Source organism: Leopardus geoffroyi, chromosome B1, assembly GCF_018350155.1.
Source record: "Leopardus geoffroyi isolate Oge1 chromosome B1, O.geoffroyi_Oge1_pat1.0, whole genome shotgun sequence".
Taxonomy (NCBI): Eukaryota; Metazoa; Chordata; class Mammalia; order Carnivora; family Felidae; genus Leopardus; species Leopardus geoffroyi.
In genome coordinates this window covers 88,636,068-88,659,843 of record NC_059327.1, presented here as the reverse complement: position 1 = coordinate 88,659,843, position 23,776 = coordinate 88,636,068, and the positions used below count along the sequence as shown (strand labels likewise).

Genomic DNA, 23,776 nt, shown 5'->3' with positions numbered 1-23,776 from the left:
TATTTCTCACAATTTTCCCTCTCCTCTATCACCTGCATTTTATTCTTCAAACAGAAACAAATTTCCCTATTCTCTGTATAATGATCTATCTATCCAATCAAAAGCTGAATATCATAAATCACTCCTCCATCATATTCACATCTTTAAAAATTATCATTAGTGTTAAAATTAAGGAAGACAATTAAATAATTCACAAAGAGAAAAAAATAGTTATGCATCATCTCCAAGTAAGTTCCATAGCCAAGTATAAACAATGAAAATAACTATGATTAATTTCTAACTCCTTTTTGATAGCCTGGTCCAAAATATTTATAACTTTTGCATTACAAACTAAGCTTTATTGAGAATAACACTGCTTGAATTCTTAGTCATTAGCAGACAGTGTACTAATTTTGATGAGCAAGCAATAAAAGATGAAAGTCAAGAAGCAAAGGAAAAATTATTAGTATAAATGAAAATAAAATTACAAATGAAAAAATGTGCATTTGCCCCATAAATTATCTACTACTTTTGATTTTTGTTGTAGGAACACAACATATATAAATTTGATATATGCTACATAATAGTGAAGGACGTCATCAACAAAACAAAGAAGCAACCTACTGAATGGGAGAAGATATTTATAAATCATACATTGATAAGAGATTAATATCCAAAATGTACAAAGAACTTAGGCAAACCTAATATTATAAAGCAAACCAATAAGCAACCTGATTAAAAAGTGATAAGAGAACTTTAGAAATTTTTCCAAAAAAGGCATACGGATGGCCAACAGGCATATGAGAAGATGCTCAACATCACTCATGACCAGGGAAATGGAAATCAAACCCACAATGAGATACCACCTCACACCTGTCAGATTGGCTATTCACAAAAACACAAAAAATAACAAGTGTTGATGAGGGTGTACAGGAAAGGGAAACTTCCTACACTGCTGCTGAGGATATATACTGCTGCAGCCACTGTGAAAAACAGCATAGAGGGTGCTCAAATAGTTAAAAATAGATCTACCATTTGTTCCAGCAATTCCACTTCTGGGTATTTACCCAAAGAAAACAAAAACACGTATTCAAAGAGATGTGTTCACCTCTATGTTCTTTGCTGCATTATATACAATAGCCAAGATATGAGATCAAACTCAGTGTTCATTGATAAATAGATAAAGATGTGGTATATACATACAATGAAGTATTACTTGGTCATAAAGAGAGAATGAAATCTTGACACCTGTGACAACATGGACGGACCTAGAATGCATTATGCTAAGTGAAATAGAGAAAGACAAATACCATATGAATTTGCTTATATGTAGAAATTAAAAACAAAACAAAACAAATGAACGAACAAAACAAAACAGAACAGACACCATAGATACAAGAAAAAAAACAGTTGGTTACCAAAAGAAAGAGAGGTTGAGAGGTGGACAAAATAGGTGAAGGATATTGAGAGGTATACACATCCAAGTATAAAATAAATAACTGATGGGAATGTAATGAACAGCATAGGAAATATAATCAATATTATTATAAGAACTTTGTGTGGTGACAGATGGTAGCTAGACATCATAAGGATCGATTCATAATGTCTCAAAAATATTGAATCACTATTATATGCACCAGAAATAGTAGGAAAAATTGTATATCAATTATACTTCAATAAAAAATAAGAAAAAAGACAAAAAATGTAAAAAAAATAGAAATAATTGTTAGCAGGAATGTAGGTTTAACTCAGAAGGGTCTGCATTTCAAACTGTGTAAGAAAATAATGTTTGCCCTTTGGTTTTTGCGTCCATTCAAGCTAAAGCCAAAAATGTGGCCTGACAGTCCGGTTCACACTCTCTAAATAAATAAATAAATAAATAAATAAATAAATAATAAAAGGCTTTTATGTGGAGAGAAAACAGATCTAGTTTCTATCACAACTTTTATAGATAATACATTCTATAAGCATTTAAGAATCAAAAATTTAAAAGTTGGACAAAAAATCAGTATTAAAAATAATAATGTATTTATCTGATTCCAAGACTCACATTTTGGCATTTCTTAGATCAGTGTACATCTTGGATTTTTTACTTTGCATTCAGCACAGTGCCTTCTTTATGAGATACTTTTTTTTTTTTAAGTTTTTAATGACCCAGTGCTCATCACAAGTGCACTCTTTAATCCTTTAATCCCCATCACCTATTTCGTCCATTGCCATACCCACTTCCCCTCTGGTACCTATCTGTTTTTCTCTGTAGTTTAGAGTCTGTTTCTTGATTTGTCTCTCTTTCTCTCTCTCTCTTTTCCCCTTTGCTCATTTGTGTTTTTTTCTTATAGTATGAGATACTTTTTAAATGATGATGCATTTTACAATTCATGGTATCTTAAAAATCTAGAAAACAGAATATTAGAAATTCCCTAAATAAATCTTGCCTTTTAAACAGTATAATCTTGAAATATTTTTATTATTTTATACATGTACTTAATTTATTATTTTCATTCTCAATGGAACACAAACTAGCTTAAGAACTGTGAATACAGTGAATCTTAAGATTCATCACCTGAAGCATGATAATCATTTCTAACTTTGCCTCAAAGAAATTCAGTTTATGAGATGTAAGCTTCTTATCACTATCCCATTATCCACTCATTTTATGAGTAATAACATAAAATGCGCTGAAATATTCAAATAATTGTACAAATCCTGCTGTATGAAGATAGCTAGCAGCAGTAGTATCATTTCATGATTCAAAATAATCATTCATCAGCTAGAATATAAAGTCAAAACTTAGTGCAAAAATAATAAAGATTGTCAATGTTTAATTTATGAATATATCTGCTGTATAGAATTTAGCATATTGAAATGAATGTCAATGCATACAATTTTATTCCAATTCAACATTTTAGCCCATTGGTTAAAAGATTCATTGTTAAATGGTAAATATACACTTAAAAGGTAAAAACTTTCTGGCAGTTTTTAAAATATTTATTTATTTTTGAGACAGAGAGAGAGCATGAGCAGAGGAGGGTAGAGAGAGAGAGAGGGAGACACAGAATCCCAAATAGACTCCAGGCTCTGAGCTGTCAGCACAGAGCCTGACATGGCGCTCGAACTCACGAGCTGTGAGATCACAACCTCAGCTGAAGTCAGACACCTAATTGACTGAGCCACCCAGGTGCCCCAAAACTTTCTGGCATTTTGATTGGAATATTTTATTATCTGACAAGTTCCTTTGTTCAAGTGCCATGTGATGATTTACTAATATTTTTGTATGCATGGAACACTTTGATTTGAGATTATTAGAGGCACATGTACATGGAAAATATTTACCACATGGAACAGCACAGACACCAACTATGTGCCAGCTCCATTTCTGCCAGCTGAGTATCAGCTCTGATAACAGATGACAAATAAATATCTGCTTTATTATTAATTCTGACATTGACATGACTGAGGGCATATGCCATGGACCTAATATTTTTGTCTCACTCATAGGTTGAAACCTAATCCCCCATGTGATAGAATTTGGAAGTGGAGCCTTCAGGAGGTCCCTTCATGGATGGAATTAGTGCCCTTATGTAAAAGATGCCAGAGAGCTCCCCTGCTGTGTGAGGGTACAGCAAAAAGATTATCATCTATGAATCAAGTAGCAGGTCCTCACCCAACACAGAATCAGCCAGTGCCTTGATCTTGAACTTGCTAGCCTCCAGAGCTATGAGGAGTAAATTTCTATTGTTTATAAGTCACCCAATCTATGGTTATTTTTGTTACTACATTAGTTCCGACAAAGATAGCATGATATCTATGTTTTTTTTTCTTTAGAAATTAATTCACTATTACTGTGTGAGCCTAAGCATAATTCCTTTCCAGTTGCAAAATGAATTTAACATGGTTTCTTTATGATAGACATATAAGGAAACAGATATTGAGAAATTATGTGACTTCATGAATATCACAATTCTCCAAAAACAAAAGCACACATGAAAACTAAATCTAATGAATTCAGGCCTAGTGCTCTTTCCATCTGTCTAAGAAAAGTAGTAGTTTAGTAGTAGCAATTATTTCCTAGGATTATGCACACTTTAGATCTCTAACACATAGAATCCTGTGTATCTATGATAACCTATACTTACTATGAAATGTTCGTTTCAAAAACACAGAGAGTGCAGTGGTTGATTTTTTAGACTCTGAAGTCAGATTGCCTGGATTTCAAATGCTCTCAATGCTACTTACTGTCTAGTATATATGATCTAGGTTAAATATTTATCAAGGCCTCCTTTTTCTCACCTGCAAAATGGGAACAGTCATCCCCACCTAACAGGGCTCTTATTAAAAACAAGAAATGAGAAACAGTTAGAAAAGTGTCTTTCTTATAGAAAATGCTCAGAAATCGTCAGCTACTATGGATTACGATGATGTTTTAAAACAGAAGAGTGCATTGGCATTGAATATAGAATCCAGAGTTGTGATACTTGTATTCGGAAAACTGAGTTAGACTGTTGGTTTTGCCACTTATTAGCAACATAAACTTGAGCAATTATTTTGCCTCTTGGGTATTGTTTTCCTTTTCCTTAAATTGGCAAAACAATGTCCTGCCACAACACTGGATTGTTTTGGATGTCAAATGAGTTAAGAATTATGACAGCATATGTAAACTATAAAGCTTTGTAAGATATAAAGTAAGAAACAAAAAGAAAATGGGAGAGCTACCATAGCCATAATTACTTCTAAGCAACCTAATGTGACCCACAAGTAATTTTTAGGAGCTGCATGTTTGAGATGACACTGTAAAATCTTTACCCCATTTGTCTAGCAATAACCACATAGTCCATTAACATCAATGCCAAGAATTTTTTTTAAAAAAAGCAAAGAGAAATATGTGCAACCAGATTATCTTGCAAAGAAAACAAACACAATTTTTTAATGTTTATTTTTGACAGAGAGAGAGAGAGAGGGAGAGGCAGAGAGGGAGAGACAGAGAGAAGGGGACAGAAGATCTGAAGCAGGCTCTATGCTGACAGCAGCAAGCCTGATGTGGGGCTTGAATTCACAAAGCCTGAGATCATGACCTGAGCCGAAGTCAGATGTTCAACCAACTGAGCCACCCAGACGCCTTGAAACATAATTTTATCTTTGTGTCGCCACACACTCACTACAACTCCTTAAAATATATTCAGTTGGATAGTTTTCACCTGTCCCTGAATGAAAGTTGTGGCAGACCCATGGCTTTTCCTTCATTCTTGGTAATGATTTGTCCTATCGTAAATCACATTTCAATTCCAATTTTGAAATTAGAATGGACAATGCCAAATATAAGTTAAAACTTAGAACTTGACTTAGAGATAATATTTTTCCTCTTCCCTAGCTTGCACCCACTTCAAACTAATCTTGTCAGGAGAAGAGAAATGGTCTTTTTTCCATTCTCGCCTTTCTCATTATTTCCTTAATTGTTTTTCATTGTCATTCATTGAGAGTCAACTACAAGTCAGGAGAAGGAGGAGATATGATAGTGTTGGGATTCTTTCTTGGCTGAGTCACTTGGCTGGCCATCTCAAGGTAGGCCTGACAGGATAGATTTCTCCTGAATAGAACCTGCTGGGCGCCTTTCTCCCAAAGTTTCTTGGCTAGGAAGGTTGTATCTCTACCTTTAGTGGTCACTCACGACCTTTTCTTTAGCTCCTCTGTGTCCAGCAATGCATATGCAAGCTCTTTCAATTGAGGACTCCTTACTCATGAGGGGATCTAGGCAAGAGAAAGCAATGCAACCTCAAATCACCAACTCTCTTCTTTGGAGTTCAAATATGGCCCATATAAAACACTCAGCTACCCTTTGCTAGAGCAACCTGATACAGTAGACCTCTCAGAATTCACCCACACTCCCTGGCTCTGCTACCCAAGCCAGCCCTATAAGTTTCCCAGCTCGAATCCATCTCTGGGCCAAAGTCTGCTCCAGTCTTCATACTTTCGTCAGGTACAAGTTTCTCCTTCTCTCCCAAATGCAACAAGTAGGTCAACATTTACCAAATAGTTCCATTGGCTAGTCCCTCAGGGGCTCATTCCCACGACTCTGAGACTCAGAGCAAGCAATCCTTCCCTGCAAAGAAAGCTTCTCCCTAATCCAATTACCCCTCTTTTATATATTTGAGCTGGCTGTAGGTTCTTAAACCATTTTCTTTTTGGTCTATATGAAAATGTCTGTTTCAGGGTGCCAAGGTGGCTCAGTCAGTTAAGCCTCCAACTTTGGCTCAGATTATGATCTCATGGTTCGTGAGTTCAAGCTCCACATTGGGCTGTCTGTTGTCAGAATAAAAGCTGCTTCAGATCCTCTGTCCCCCCAACTCTCTCTGCCCCTACCCCTCTCTCTCTCTCTTTCTCAACAATAAATAAACGTTAAAAAATATAGAAAATGTCTGCTTCATGTTTGGTGTTGATATCTACTATTGTACTATAAACCTTGAGTCTTGTACATGTGGACAATCCTGCTAGAGCTGCTTGAAGGTGTTCTCGTAGCTTTTCAGTATGAAAGGCTGTGTCCTACATGCAGTTTAGGCCATGTGCTTATCAAAGAAGCTCCCCCTGCAAAAAAAAAAAAAAAAAAAAAAAAAAAAGTATGATGTGGTATCACATGAAGTCTGCTAAAAAGAGGAAATTATTGCAAGAACTAATTTTCTCACAAATGAAGTAGAGTCCAAAAGGTAGAAATTACAGCGGAGGTTTCCCGAGTGGATAGCAAAAATATATATATATTTTATTCATAAGTCAAACCTACGTGGCCAAATAAGCCTTAGAGTATCAACTGAGAGCTTGATTTTCTTCTCCAACCCTGGAAGATATGAATTGATATCTTCTTTCTTAGTGTTACCAAGAAGAATAGTTTATAGTACTACAATAAGCTATCATGATTTTAGAAAGATCTTACCAGTCAAATGCACTTGCCTTCATGCACTAATTTTGTTACTTTATCTTTTATCAGATGTTTTACAGAAAAATATGTGCAGGACAGCATTAAGCAACAGTAATAACAATAAAATAACTATGCCTAGGAGCGACCTGTACTTTGTGAATGTGTGTAAGACTCGGAGTAAATACCTCAGATTTCCTATCTTGGGCATGCATTAAAAAAATGGGATTTCTAAAAGGGAATGATGAATATGTGGACACAGAAAAGGTCTGATTAATCAGGATCTGTTCTCAATTTTTCATATAAAACACTGAGGACTGAAAAAATACCTCCTCCTGTGTATGAATCATGAAGGTAGCATATGGCAAGGGATGTTTCTTCAAACCATGAAGCCTAACTCTGAAATTCAATGCCTTTCCAAGATTAAGAAATTACAGTAATTGTAGTAATGGTGGGGTCTCTAGCATGAGTCTAGGAAGATTTTTTTTTTTCTAACACATCTGCTCATTTACACATCAAATAATAAGCAGCCTCCAAATTCTCTTCTGTAATAAAAAAAAAAAGAAAAGAAAAGAAAAAAATTGTAGCTATTAAAGAATGGTGGAAAAGGGATGCCTGGGTGGCTCAGTCAGTTAAGAGTCCAGCTCTTGATTTTGGCTCAGGTCATGATCTCATGGTTCGTGAGTTCAACCCCCCATCGGGCTGTACACTGACAGCACAGAGCCTGCTTGGTATTATCTCTTTCCCTCTCTCTGCTCTTCCCCTGCTTGTTCTCTCTCTCTGTCTCAAAATAAATAAGTAAACAAAAAAAAAAAAAAAAAGGAATGAATAAGAGACTGTGATTGCTTTAAGAACCTAGGTGCAATAATATGTAGTAGGAAAGTTTCACAAAATTGAGTACAAGAAAAATAAGTCTTCTGCAAGAAGCTAGCTTTCATCACAGTTTTTTTTTTCTAAAAATTACTACAAATCCAAGAAACATCAGAGATTGTGAATGATGACCTGTGTGAGCCCTTAAAACCGCTGGGCTAATCCTGTCTCTACATGCACACCTATATTGGTGACAATAACATTGCATTGCGCTTGGGTAGGACCCAGTGCACATAGAAAGCAGAACATGCTTTTGCTCTTGTAGCTTGGCCATAGTTTTCTTGAAGAGAACCTCAATTGTTTCCTCTAACTGTATTTATGTCCCAAGTGCCACACCAGCCCCTCACCTGTCACTTCTACTTTTAATTACTTAACCCAAAAGTCATTTCAAGATCAAATGGGAGACCGAAAGTAAATAGCTTAATTCAGTGGTGATTGAATATTAGAGATGAATCTTGCAGAGAGAATGACTCCTAGAAGCTCTCTTTGCCTTAATAAGATCTCAAATTTCCACTAAAATTCCTTTCCAAATTTGAATTAGTCAACATAGAAACAATCAGAGCAGTCTTCATAAAGTGAGGAACTTCAACTATTTTTCAATTCGGCCTTCTTTTGATGCTGGTAAAACAGCAATGAAGAGATACAGAAAGTGAGAGTGCAAAGTCCCAGCTGAAACCAGAAGCAGCAAGCATTTGAGATTTTTGTGTTTGCATTTGTTTGTTTGCACTTTTGTTTGGAATGTTTTGGTTTCTGAAATAAAGGACAACATTTTCACTGTTTCTCAGTAAAAAGCACAAGGTAAAGGCAGAGAGAAATATCCACACAACCTTCACTAAAAGGCTAAAACAATAACTGAGATGATGCAGGGGCACCTGGGTGGCTCAGTTGGTTGAGCAGCCAACTCTTGGTTTCCGGTCAGGTCGAGATCTCAGGTTTTTGTGAGTTTGAGCCCCATGTCAGGTTCTGTGCTGACAGAGTAGATCCCGGTTGGAATTCTCTCTCTCCTTCTCTCTCTCTCTGCCCCTCCCCATTTGCACTGTTTCTGTCTCTTTCAAAATAAATAAATAAACTTAATAAAAAAAAAGTAAGATGAGATCAAGCAGGACAAGGCAACAGAAGATACAGTAACAAGGCAAAGCAAACAGAGAAATTCAAGAACAACACCTGAAATTTAACTTCCTGGCTACATGTAACTAGAGAGTAATATTCATCTGTATCAAGAAAACAAAGCAGACAAAAGCACTACATCGTGTAGTTGGCCATCTGAACCTATGTCTTAGCCTAAAATCATGTCATTTAACTAGAGTTTGCTTGGAGTTTTATTCAAGGGATTATTTACTTTTCATAGCAACCTTGATTAAAAGAAACAAAAATCATGATACAGAAACTCCCAAGAATCTGTAGAGACCTCCAATCATCCAAGTCCGGGGATTAGTTTGACTGGCTAACATAAGTAGTTCAGCCTTACCAACACATGCCCTCAGTCACAATTTAAACTTTTTCTTTGCTTTAAAAATATTTGTACTGAAGTATTGTGGTTCTTGCATGGGTGAAATAGCAAACAGCTGTGAAAAAATAATTGCATTCCTTTCAGAGTTTCAGACTTACTCTCGGCTTTGATCTTAAATGATCAAGCTTTTGTGGAGGACATGTGCAAATATTTTAGACCTAATATGGAATATCCAGTTTCTTCTTAAAAGAGAAGAGGAAATTAATGGATAACATTCTATACAATTATTTTGTAGTTTTTAAAATTAATGAAATAGCCAAGCAATACTTGTTGAAACTATTGTTATAAGGCAAGAGTGTATTACGGCCATAGATCCATGTTGATGATTAAATCTTGTGAAAATTTTAGATCTGCTTTCTGTTCTCAGAAGATGGAATTTTGACTCTTCTACATTATTTTATTTATTTATTAACATTATCTTGGTTCTTCCAAGACGAAGGTGAATGAGGTCAAGTTACTCTGGTTAACACAGGTGATGAAATGTTCTAAGTACACAGTGTTGAATGAGGGAAAAAAAGGACAATGTCTCAGCAGGTCTCATGGAGAATTCAAACATCCGTCAGGATACACGAGTAACTTTGCCATTACTGTAATACAGCATATGTACCCTGGTTATTTTCTCCCTACTAAAGATTATGGACATTTATTACAAACACAAGTTCTATCATGAGCTGTGATTATGTCCCTTTATCAATTTTCAACTTAAGACATACATATTGGATATTATTCTAAGACCTTGCTTCTGACTGATTGATAGATAAGTGTCATTGGTTCATTCCCTATTTTTTCTCATAAGTTATAAACCTGAGGCATGGCATTCATACACTGGAAGACATAGTGGCCTATTTTTTAAGAAAATGTAATTGTACATAGCTAATTGTTGTCACATGTGCTTTCTACCTAAGTTGGGGATGGTCTTATACCACCATAGTCTTCCAGTTATGAACACTGAGTAAATACTTTGCTTCAGTCCCTATGCTGCATACACTGAATAAAAAATAAATAAATAAAAACAAAAAACAAATATCTCACCCTCAGAGAACTCAAAAGGACAGAGAAAAAGATATATAGGGAAAAGATTACAAATATATTATGGAAAGAAGAAATGCTAATAGAGATATGTACTAGGTAAAAAAATTGGGAACTGACATATGGAAGTCTCATGGACAAAGAGATGGGGAGAGGCTGTGTAGGAAAGATTCCCAGGGGTGATAATATTTAGAGAAAGTTGGATGCAGGTAGGTGTAGGGGCTTCTGGTTGGTGTGGGAAACAATCGTCTTACAAATGATGAGCTCGAGGAAATTCAAATGGATTCTATGGCTGACAAGTAGGATACAAATGAGGATACTGTGGAAGATGAATCTGAAACGTTGGGTAGAAGTGAGGTGTTGATGAACCTTTTGCCACATCAGAAGACTTCGATCTCTATCCTATGGGAATGGGGAATAACCATGATTTTAAACAGAGGCTGAACATTATTAAGTATATTGTTTGGCTTTACTTTAGTAACTATCTTACTCAAACCTAAACACTTGGTCTCATTAATTACTACTCTACTTACAGCCCTCTCCAGACACATAGGCATCCTATATTTGAGACCTGTTTCTAGTAATTTGCTTTGCTTGAAATTCTCACTCCATTTCTCTCTTTCAATCCAAGTCGTGTATATATTTTCAAATCTAACCTAAGAGCATACCATAAATGTTATGCTTTTAGGTTTCATTCTGTCTCTGTGTCCCCAACATACTTTTTCTTTTAAAATAGTGATGATACTTGCCCCTTGCAACATTGGGTGTTTTATTATAAATATATGCACTGTTTGTTTATTTAATTCTCATATGTGTCTGGAACAATTCCAGGCCTTCTAATCACAATCTTTGGTGAAATAACCATGGCATGTTTTGCTTTGTTTGTTTTTAAATAAAATAATCACTGTTAATTCTGTTGAAAAATATCAAATTAAGGAGTCATTATGTAAGGATTTTTTTTTTCCTTTATATAAATATACACATCAAGAACAAAGCCATTTTTAAAAACCTATATATTCTAATTTTGGGGTTGTATATGTTTTCTCAGGCTCCCCACTAAATAGAGTACAAACTGCCAAGGACAGAGATCAATTTTACTTTTTTAACATTTCCATAACCCCTATTGAGTGTTAAGTATATATTAGTTTGTCTTACTTTATACTTTTTCACTTGACTTTTTCATTCTGAATAAATACTATTCATGCAGGACACATCAAAGGTTTTAAGGCAGTATTATCTTTAAGACTGAAAGATGTCTTACTTGAGTTGATCCACATCTAAATTACGACTAAAAACAATGGTGTCTATACTCCAAATGATGGACTGCATATAGTGACTTGTACAGTATGAAAGGGGGAAAATAGTAAATTTGGAGTAGAGGATCCTGACAAACAAAACTGCCTCAAGCAAGTGTTTAAGATCGACATCAACAGTCATAAATCATGTTGATAGTGTGTGCCCTTGATATTATGTGATGAAAATGGCACTCTACTTTGCGGTCTTCCTCCCAATAACATATAACCCAGTTTTATCTTAAGAAAACTATCAGAGAAATCCCAGTAGTGGCTTCCTACAAAATATCTAACCAGTACTCTAAAAAACTGTCAAGGTCATCAAAAAATAGGAGAAGGCTGAGAAATTGCTACAATCAAGAGGAGGCTAAAACCACACCAAAACAAAATGTAATGCGGTATCTTGGATGGAATCTTGAAACAGAGAAAGGACATGAGGTTAAAACTAAAGTAAATGTATATAAACTATGGAATTTAATAGCAATGTATCAATATTGATTCATTATTTTAAACAATGCACCATAGTCACATAAGATATTAATAATAGAGGAAATGGTGTAGGCTATATGAGAACTCTACATACTATGTTTTCAATTTTTCTGTAAATCTAAAACCGTTCTAAATGTGAAATCTATTAATAAAATACATCAAAATATGAAAAAACAGTCACAGACTAGAAGATATTTGCGATGCACGTAGCTAACAGTGAGCTAGAATCCAGAGTATACAAAGTGTTAAACAGACAGGGAGAGTGGGAAAGGCAGAGAGAAGAGAATAGAAGAGGAGAAGAGAAGAAAGGAGGAGAGGAGAGGAGAGGAGAGGAGAGGAGAGGAGAGGAGAGGAGAGGAGAGGAGAAAGAGAAAAGAAGAGAAGAGAAGAGAAGAGAAATAGAGAAAGAGAACCTACCAACCAAGAAGGAAAAAAATAATTAAAAAAAAACTTAGGAAACATGAGGAAAATTTGCATTGAGTAAATTGCCTGCTCTCATGCATCCCAATGGGATTGTATCTGGTGAAATCATTTTATAGAACAATTTGGCAATAGCAAGAAATTTTGCATGTGCTCTAACTCAATACTTAATAATTCTCTCTCACATGTGCATAGGAGCTTTATAAATAAAATTTATTACAGCATTATTTATAATTCTTGGAAGCAACCCAAATGTCTTACTACTGTAGACAGCAAACACTGTGGTATATTTATAAAATAGAATATTATACCACAATTAAAATGAATGAAATCCAGTTACATATCAATGAGAATAAATCAAGCCTCATCAATTAAAGTTACACAAACAGGAAAAGTAGCTTGAGAATACAATAAAATTGAGATACTTTGTGAAAGTTTAAGAATTGGAAAAACAGTATTATATTTTACTTTCATATATAAATGCACTATAGTTAGGGGAAAACATCAAATTCATAATTGTGATTAGCTCTGGAGAAGGAGAAAAGGAAATAGAAAATGAAATTTGAGAAAAGTAAACAGAGGAGTATTTAGTTTGATGGATTTTTTTAAATTTGTTTAACAAAAACTTCTGAACTAAATATGACAAAGTTGTTATAATAAGTAAGAAAAACAAGCATAATAAAAGAAAATAAAGTAATGTGTAATTTTGTGTTTTATTGCTCACCATATTTCTGCATATATTAATATATCATCAAATTATAAACATTCATATTATAAATTTGATAATAAATTTAAGTTTTTGTATAAAAACATACAAATTTTCTTAGTAGCTGATAGAGTTGATACATTTTTCTCTTTTATCTTTCTTTTTTTAAGCTGTCTCTCTTTTTTATATTGAAGTATAATTAACATACAATGTTATATTAGTTTCAGGTATACAACATATTGAATCAGCAATTCTATATATTAATCATGTTCACCCAGATAAGAGTAGTCACTCTCTGTCACCATACAATATTATGACAGTATTATTGACTATATTCTCTATGATGTACTTTTCATCTCTGGGACTTATTTTATAACGGGAAGTTTGTGCCTTTTAATCCCTAGTATTTCACCCTCCCCAAACCCACCTCCTCTCTGGCAATCATCAGTTTATTTTCTGTATTTAAGAATCTGTCTTTGGTATTATGTTTATTTGTTTGTTCTGTTTTTCAGGTTTCACAAATAAGTGAAATCATATGGTGTTTGTCTTTCTCTGCCTGACTTATTTCACTTTGCATAATACTGTCTAGGTCCATCTGTGCTGTCCCAAATGGCAAGATTCCATTCTTTTCTAGAGCTGAGTAATATTCCACTATATATTTATATATCACAACTTTTTATTAAGTTTTTTATTTTAATTCCAGTACAGTTAACGTACAGTGTTATATTAGTTTCAGGTGTACAATATAGTGATTCAACAATTTTATACATCATTACTCAATGCTCATTATGATAAGTGTACTTTTAATCCCCTTCACCTATTTCACCCATAAACTTACCCACTTCCCCTCTCCTTTACTTTATTTTAAATGAGTAGTCTGAGTGAAAGTTATTAGTTTTTATATAAAGCATTCCATCCAAGAAAAATAGAATACACATTTTCTTCAAGTACACATAGAAGAATCCTTGGTTAAATCACATAAAAAGAGACATAACAAATATTACAAATTTAAGAAGACTGAAATCATGCCAAGTATATTTTCAACCACAGTGGTGCAAAATTATAGATAAAGAATAAAATAAAGCTGGAAAATCTACAATGTAATATTAAATAACACACTACTGCACAAGCAATAAGACGATAAGAAAAAAATGGCAAATAATAATATATCTCAAAACAAAAGAATAATAAAACGTAATATTCAAAAACCTAGAGGATTCAAGGAAAGCAGGTTTTAGACAGAAATTTATCTGCAAATGTTTGTATTAAGAAAGAAGATCAATAAATAACATTACACCTCATGAAACTATTAAAAAAAAGAAAATTGAAATTTAGTAGAGAAGAAAATAACAAAGAAAAATCAGACATAAATATAATAGAGACTAGAATAAGCAATAACATAATCTTGAAAGTAATGACCTGTGTTTTCAGAAAAAAGAAATAAACAAAATTAGCAAAGCTTTAACTACATAACTAAGGGGGACAAAAGAGAGAGACTCAAAAACCAAAATGAGAAATGGAAGACAGAAAATTACAACAGATATCCACAAGAATACATAGTGTGATAACAGATTATTATAAACAAATATACACTAACAAATCAGATAACTTAGAAAATAAAACAGATAATTCCTAAAAATGCACGTTACCATGATTTAATCATGGATCTTGAATGCAAGAGATAGGAAATCTTCTTAGACCATAACAATAAGAGTTGAATGAAGAATCAAAAATCTCCCAGCACGGAAATGCCTAAGACCACACGGTGTCACTGGTGAATTCTACCAAACATTAACAAAAAATAATTAATGACAATCTTCATCAAAATCTTACAAATAATGGAATAGAGGGAAAATATTCAAAATCATTCCACGAGGCTAGTAGTACCCCCGTAACAAAGCAGTATAAAAACAATGAAAGAACAAAAGAAAGTCTAATTTGTTTCATATAAGTTATTGCTACATCAACTTTCTTTTGACCTCCATTTACATGAAAATGTTTCTCTGTCTCCTCACTTTCAATCTGCAGATTTAATTTGATTTAAAATGATTTAAAATTGATTCTTTAGTTTTAAAATGATTCTCTTGTAGGAAACATATAGCAAAGCAGTTTTCTCTGGACTCTATCTTAGTCAAGCCCACTGACCTTTATAACTCCAGGCTTTAAACCCCACTGACTGTAAGAACTCATGAAATGGAGTCCCATTCATTTTGCAAGCCAATGGCTTTGGGGAAATGTTTTCCCTATGTATTCCCCTGTGTGCTCCTCTCTCTGGCCTTTCTCTTGAGACCACAGCTCCCTATGGACCGTGGCACCTGGGATCTGCTTCTCCCTTAAATCTTGTCTCCACACTTCCTACCTTCTTTGAGGTGACCTCTTCTTTCTTCTTAGTTGTGGACTTTGTACTGCCAGTCTTCAGGCCTATTTCTGGGGTATTTAGAATGATTTAATAGTTATCTAGCTGTGTTCATGGACGAGAAGAACCTACAGTCATTCTACTTTGCCTCCATCTTTCATAAATGTGAACATAGAGTAAGAAAAGTAACAAGTACTAGAATTTAGTTCCTTTGGTTTCCTAAAATCTCTTTGAATTTAATATTAGGTAAAGATATAATAAATATGGCAAGCTTAAGCTTCTTTTTTAACCTGATTAAAAACCTTTGGAGTGGTTCAATCAGTACAAGGAAAAGTTTAATAAGGTGTTTTTATTTTTTTCCATAGACCTACTTAATTTTAATTGTGCACTAATGTGTTGAATAACAAGACCTAGAACTTATGAAAACTAAATTTGAAGTTAGCTTGAAAGAAGCTTTTAACACATGAAATATATACTATAATAAATACATAGAATTTTTGAAGCAGTCACTTAAAAAATCATTAATTTACACATGTGGAAATGTGTAAATATGGCTAGTATTACGTAGCATGACTATTATTCTTTGAACAACCATGAAACGATAGGTTTGAAAGAACAGATACTTTGGTGGTATATTTAAGCTGATATCCTAATTTTTAACGAAATGAGCCCTATACACTTTGTGAGTATTTGTGTTTTATTTTTCCTTCCAAGAAAATATTAAAGAAGATGAAAACCAATAGACCATTTCAATATTAACTCTGGTTTGTGAAATATGTAAAAAAATAAACAAGGAATGAATGAAAACTCATTATTTTGTCAGATTTCTCTGACTTCTCTAGATTAGAATTTTCACAATTGGATGTAGTTTAATAGCCAGATGAATGAGTGGATGTACTCTCCTCCTGAATCAATATAAACATAATACATAATGCGAACTTTAAGGACTTATTTCTGAATTTTAGGTAGGCTTAGTGGATTAATGTGTGATGCTTAGTAAAATAGTTAACCCCATTAATTTTCAAGACCAAATAATACATCCTCAAATGTGAATAGCTTAGTAAACATTTTATTTTTATTGATGAAAAAGTGAGTAGGAAAGTGTGTTCTATGTCAGTTTTCACTAGGAAAAATCAATTACTACAAAAAAGGAGGGGGGGTAATATTTTCAAAGAACATATTGAAGCTATAGGGAAGGAAAACCTTTCCCTTCTTCCCTCTTATGTTCCTTTGCCTGCCTAATAATTACATTGATAGAAGCCAGATTACCAGGAAAAAGACAAATTTCATTTATAAAACAAAGAGGTTTGGACTTGGGTAACTAATTAGTGAAGAAGCAGCAAGGTTTGTTTATATAGCTCTCTCAGCCTTGAACTCCTATCTCTGGCAATAAGGGTGCCTTCTACTCTCCAGGTGCCTGAAGGATACTCTTCACATGGAGAATTTGTGTCCTTTTTTCAAGGGGACAAAGGTGGTTCAGAGTGTTCTTCTTGCACTGGCTGTTTCTTAAGTAACTTTAATTCAAAATAATCAATATGCGTATTTTGGAGTGGTGTATTATGACCCTCCTCAGAACCATATAGACCTGAAAGATGAAGGATGTCTAAAATAAATTTTATGTATAGTGCAAGATGACAGAACAGCATGGAAGTTTTTTTGTATGTCTCCCGTCCTTGAAATACAGCCAGACCGAAAGCATCCTGCACACCTAGAAAACCGATCTGTGGATTAACACAACAATCTGTACAACCTGAACCACAGAATTCATCAGGTACACAGCACAGAGAGGTGAACTGAGGGAGAGAGAGCCATGGAGGGCAGGGAGCTGATTTTGCGTGTGGAGAGAGGACAGAGATGGGGTGGGGGGAGAATATGGGAAAAGCACCCCCCCCCAAAGCAGCTGGAGAGAAAGTGAAAAATTGGAAACAACTGTAGGGACTGAACTAAAAAGGGAGAAAGGAGAAAGGAGAAGGTTTAAATTCCATTAAGACTATAAATAGGGGAAGCACACAGTCTGAAACTCTGTAGCACCATACCTACCAGAGCTCTGGTGTGAAGGGTGAATCCCCAGGAGCAGAGTGGAATCCGGCAGTCTTCAGGACACGTGGGGAGAGGCAGTTCCACTGCTGGGAGGACACCTGGTAGAAGCTGTGTGGGTCCCCCAATATCAAGGCCCCAGTGGACATGGGAGAACAACTACATTGGCTGGTGCTGGAAAAAGGTCATTAAGGGTGAAGCATAGTGCCAGATATGTGTTGTGATTTTCCTTAATCCCTGAAATGCTGCTGCTACACTATCTCATAAACTTTTTCTGGGGGTACTGGCATCTAGCCACAGTCTTTGGGCATCAGCAGCAGCACAGTCCTACAAAAGTTCCTGGGTGTGGCCAGCACCTAGCCATTGCTCGGTGAGACCCTCCTGCAGAAGGGAAGAACAGGCCAAAGCCACAGTCCCTCAGAAGTAAGTGGTCGGGAAAAACAGCTGCATCTGAGACAAAAATCAGGAGGGAGGTGCTGCCTGGAGCTTGGTCACAAACTGTGTAAAAACGGGGAGTGGACAGAAGCTGAAGACAAAGGATGGGTGCCTGATCATGACTGCTGATCGGAGAGAACAAACTTCCATTACTAGAGACTGGTAGCCAAGTGACGCCATTTTCTCCACTCCTGCACATGCGCATATGCACCTACGAGTGCCACAACAATTCACCCCCAGTAAGCTAAGCAGCACCATCTAATAGAGGATGGGGCTGCTAAACTAAGCCCCGCCTAACCAGGCCAACCTTGCTCTTCAGGAACACAAGTCTCACCGCCTGCTTAGTTTATGGACTACAATGTACTTCATAGTTTGAATTCTAGGGGTAAATGAAGTAATTTCATGAGTATTTCAGTCTGTTTGCTGGTCCATCTATTCAATTTTCTTTCTTTTCTTTTCAATTTTTTTCTTTTTTCTTTTTTCTCTTTTCCATTTTATTTTTTTTTCTTGAATACAGAGAAAAAATTCATTTTATTTTCAATTTTTATTAAAAATATTTTCCTTATTTTTTTCAATTGTACTTTTTTACTTTTGTGTATTTTTTTTCAAATTTATTTTACTTCCATTATTTCATTTTAGTCTATTTCAGTGTATTCATTTTTTCAAATGATTTCTTTTTTTTTCTTCCCCATTTTTTCTCTAATCTATCAAGCCCCTTACAACACCCAGACCAAAACACACTTAGTACCTAGGATCATTTATTTAATTTTTTTTATGTGTGTGTTTTTGATTTTTAAATTTTAATATTTTTTTAATTTTTTTAATTTTATTTTTTTTACCTCATTAATTTCTTTTCTCCCTTCAAAATGACAAAACGAAGGAATTCAGCCCCAAAGAAAGAGATGGAAGAAACAACAGGCAGGAACTTAACTAACACAGCTACAAGCAAGATGTCTGAACCAGAATTTACAATCACAATAATAAGAACACTAGCTGGAATAGAAAATAGTTTAGCATCCCTTTCTGCAGAGATAAAAGAAGTAAAAGCTAGTCAGGACAAAATAAAAAATGTTATAACTGAGCTGCAATCTCAAATGCATGCCACGGCAGCAAGGATTGATGAGGCAGAACAGAGAATCAGTGATACAGAGGACCAACTTATGGAGAATAATGAAGCAGAAAGAAAGAGGGAGATTAAGGCAAAAGAGCACAATTTAAGAATTAGAGAAATCATTGACTCATTAAAAAGGAACAACATCAGAATCATAGGAGTCCCAGAAGAGGAAGAGAGAGAAATAGGGGTAGAAGGGTTATGTGAGCAAATCATAACAGAAAACTTTCCTAACCTGGGGAAACACACAGACATCAAAATCGAGGAAGCACAGAGGACTCCCATTAGATTCAACAAAAACCGACCATCAACAGGGCATATCATAGTCAAATTCACAAAATACTCAGGCAAGTAGTGACTCATGGAAGCAGCAAGGGAAAAAAGTCCTTAACCTACAAGGGAAGACAGATCAGATCAGGTTTGCAGTAGACCTATCCACAGAAACTTGGCAGGCCAGAAAGGAAGGGCAGGATGTGTTCAATGTGCTGGATCAGAAAAATATGCAGCCAAGAATTCTTTACCCATCAAGGCTGTCATTCAGAAGAGAAAGAGAGATAAAAAGTTTCCAAGGAAAACAAAAATTAAAGCAGTTTGTGACCACTAAGCCAGCCCTGCAAGAAATTTTAAGGGGAACTCTCTGAGGGTAGAAAAGATGAAAACAAACAAACAACAAATAAAGACCAAAAGCAACAAAGATAAGAAAGAACCAGAGAACACCACCAGAAACTCCAACTCTACAATCATCATAATGGCAATAAATTCATATCTTTCAGTACTCACTCTAAATATCAATGGACTAATTGCTCCAATCAAAAGACATAGGGTAACAGAACGGATAAGAAAACAATATCCATCTATATGCTGTTTACAAGAGACCTACTTTAGACCTAAAGACACCATCAGATTGAAAATAAGGGGATGGAGAACCATCTATTATGCTAATGGTTAACAAAAGAAAGCTGGAGTAGCCATACATATATCAGACACTCTAGACTTTAAAATAAAGACTGTATCAAGAGATGAAGAAGGGTATTAGATCATAATTAAGGGGTCTATCCACCAAGAAGACCTAACAGTTATACACGCTTATGCACCAAATGTGAGAGCACCCAAATATATAAATCAATTTATCACAAACATAAACACATTGATGGTAATACCATAAGAATGGAGGACTTCAACACCCCACTCACAGCAGTGGATACATCATCCAATCAAAAAATCAACAATGAAACAATGGATGTGAAAGACACACTGGACCAGATGGAATTAACAGATATATTCAGAACATTCCATCCTAAAGCAGTGGAATACCCATTCTTCTCCAGTGCACATGGGTAACGTTCTCCAGAATAGACCACATACTGGGAAAAAAATCAGCCCTCAACACGTACAAAAGGATCATACCATGCATATTTTCAAATCAGAACTCTATGAAACTCAAAATCAACTACAAGAAAAAATTTGAGGGGTTCCTGGGTGGCTCAGTTGGTTAAGCGTCCGACTTCAGCTCAGGTCATGATCTCACCGTCTGTGAGTTCAAGCCTCGCGTTGGGCTCTGTGCTGACTGCTCAGAGCCTGGAGCCTGTTTCGGATTCTGTGTCTCCCTCTCTCTCTGACCCTCCACCATTCATGCTCTGTCTCTCTCTGTCTCAAAAATAAATAAACGTTAAAAAAAAATTTAAAAAAACATTGGAAAGGTAACAAATACTTGGAGACTAAAGAATGAATGGGCTAACCAACAAGTTAAAAAGGAAATTAAAAAGTTCATGGAGGCCAATGAAAATGATTACACCACAACCCAAAACCTCTGGGATTCAGGAAAGGTGGTCGTAAGAGGAAAGTACATAGCAATCCAGGTCTTCCTCAAGAAGGAAGAAAGGTTTCAGATACACAATCTAACCTTATGCCTTAAAGAGTTGGAAAAAAAAAAACAGCAAATAAAACCCAAAACCAGAAGAAGACAGGCAATAATAAAGATTAGAGCAGAAGTTAATGCTATGGAAATGAAATAAAAACAGTAGAACAAATCAATGAAACCAGGACCTGGTTCTTTGAAAGAATTAACAAAATTGATAAGCTCCTAGCCAGTTTGATCAAAAATAAAAAGGAAAGGACCCAAATAAATAAAATCAAGAATGAAAGAGGAGAAATCACAACCAATACAGCATAAATAAAAACAATAATAAGAGAATATTATGGACAATTATACACCAATAAAATGGGCAATCTGGAAGAAATGGACAAATTCCAGTAAACACATACACTACCAAACTGAAACAGGAAGACATAGAAAATTTGAACAGACCTATTACCAGTAAAGAAATCGAATTAGTAATCAAAAATCTCCCCCAAAAAACAAGAGTCCAGGACCAGATGACTTTCCAGGGCAATACTACCAAACATTTAAAGAAGAGTTAACACCTATTCTCTTGAAGCTGTTCCAAAAAATAGAAATGGAAGGAAAACTTCCAAACTCTATGAAGCCAGCATTACCTTGATTCCAAAACCAGACAGAGACCCCACTAAAAAGGAGAACTATAGACCAATTTCCCTGATGAACATGGATGCAAAAATGCTCAACAAGATATTAGCCAACCGGCTCCAACAATACATGAAAGAAATTATTCACCACGACCAAGTGGGACTTATACCTGGGATGCAGGGCTGGTTCAATATCCCCAAAACAATTAACGTGATTCATCACATCAATAAAAGAAAGGACAAGAACCATATGATCCTCTCAATAGATGCAGAGAAACCATTTGACAAAATACAGCATCCTTTTTTGATAAAAACCCTCAAAAAGTAGGGATAGAAGGAGCATAATGTTGAGATCAATAAAGCCATATATGTGTGACCCAACGCTAATATCATCCTCAATGGGGAAAAACTGAGAGCTTTCACCCTAAGGTCAGGAACAAGACAGGGATGTCCACTCTTGCCACTGTTATTCAACATAGTATTGGAAGTCTTAGCCTCTGCCATCAGACAACACAAAGAAATAAAAGCCTTCCAAATGAGTCAGAAGGAGGTCAAACTTTCACTCTTCACAGATGACATGATACTCTATATGGAAAACCCAAAAGATTCCACCAAAAAACTGCTAGAATTGATTCATGAATTCAGCAAAGCTGCAGGATATAAAATCAATGCACAGAAATCGGTTGCATTCCTATACATCAACAATGTAGCAACAAAAAGAGAAATCAAGGAATCAATCCCGTTTACAGTTGCACCAAAAATGATAAATACCTAGGAATAAATCTAACCAAAGAGGTGAAAAATCTATACACTGAAAACTATAGAAATCTAATGAAAGAAATTGAAGAAGACACAAAAAGATGTAAAAATATTTAATGCTCCTGGATAGGAAGAGCAAATATTGTTAAAATGTCAATACTACCCAAAGCAATCTACATATTCAATGCAATCCCTATCAATATAAAACCAGCATTCTTCACAGAGCTAGAAAAAATAATCCTAAAATTTGTATGGAACCAGAAAAGACCCCGAATAACCACAGAAATCTCGAAAAAGAAAACCAAAGCAAGAGCATTACAATCCTGGACTTCAAGCTATACTACAAAGCTGTAATCATCAAGACAGAATGGTACTGGCCTTAAAACAGACAGATCAATGAAATAGAATAGAGAACCCAGAAATGGACCCACAAATGTGTCACCAACTAATCCTTGACAAAGTAGGAAGGAGTATCCAATGGAATAAAGACAGTCTCTTCATCAAGTGGTGCTGGGAAAACCAGACAGAGACATGCAGAAAAATGATCCTGGACCACTTTCTTACACCATGCACAAAAATAAACTCAAAATGGATGAAAGACCTAAATGGAAGACAGGAAGTCATCAAAATCCTAGAAGAGAAAGTAGGCAAAAACCTCTTTGATCTTGGCCGCAGCTATTTCTTACTCAACACATCTCCGTAGGCAAGGGAAACAAAAGCAAAAATGAACTACTGGGACCTCATCAAAATAAAAAGCTTCTGCACAGTGAAGGAAACAATCAGCAAAACTAAAAGGCAACCGACAGAATGGGGGAAGATATTTGCAAATGACATATCAGATAAAGGGTTAGTATCCAAAATCTATAAAGAACTTTGCAAGCTCAACATCCAAAAAACAAATAATCCAGTGAAGAAATGGGCAAAAGACATGAATAGACACTTCTCCAAAGAAGACATCCAGATGGCCAACAGACACATGAAAAAAATGCTCAACATCACTCATCATCAAGGAAATACAAATCAATACAAACCAAAATGAGATACCACCTCACATCTCTCAGAATGGCTAACATGAACAACAGATGTTGGCAAGGATGCGGAGAAAGAGGATCTCTTTTGCATTGCTGCTGGGATTGCAAGCTGGTGCAGCCACTCTAGAAAACAGTACAGAGGTTCCTCAAAAAACTAAAAATAGAACTACTCTACAACTCAGCAACTGCACTACTAGGCATTTATCCATGGAATACAGGTATGCTGTTTAGAAGGGGTACTTCATGTTTATAGCAGCACTATCAACAATAGCCAAAGTATGGAAAGAGCCCAAATGTCCATCGATGGATGAATAGATGAAGAAGATGTGGTATATATATACAATGGAGTATTACTTGGCAATCA

The 23,776-nt window shown here is 35.3% G+C and overlaps 1 long non-coding RNA gene across 2 annotated transcripts in view; it reads right to left on the bottom strand.

Annotated features, from left to right (window-relative positions):
- Positions 1-23,776, bottom strand: part of LOC123592465 — a 192,757-nt gene that overhangs the window by 21,528 nt on the left and 147,453 nt on the right. Inside the window, exon 4 of one of the 2 annotated variants that reach the window (XR_006709792.1) lies at positions 6,436-6,558. This is a non-coding gene — a long non-coding RNA (uncharacterized LOC123592465). Of the gene's footprint in view, positions 1-6,344; positions 6,559-23,776 lie in introns of those variants that run through there. The other variant, XR_006709791.1, reaches the window with a different exon arrangement.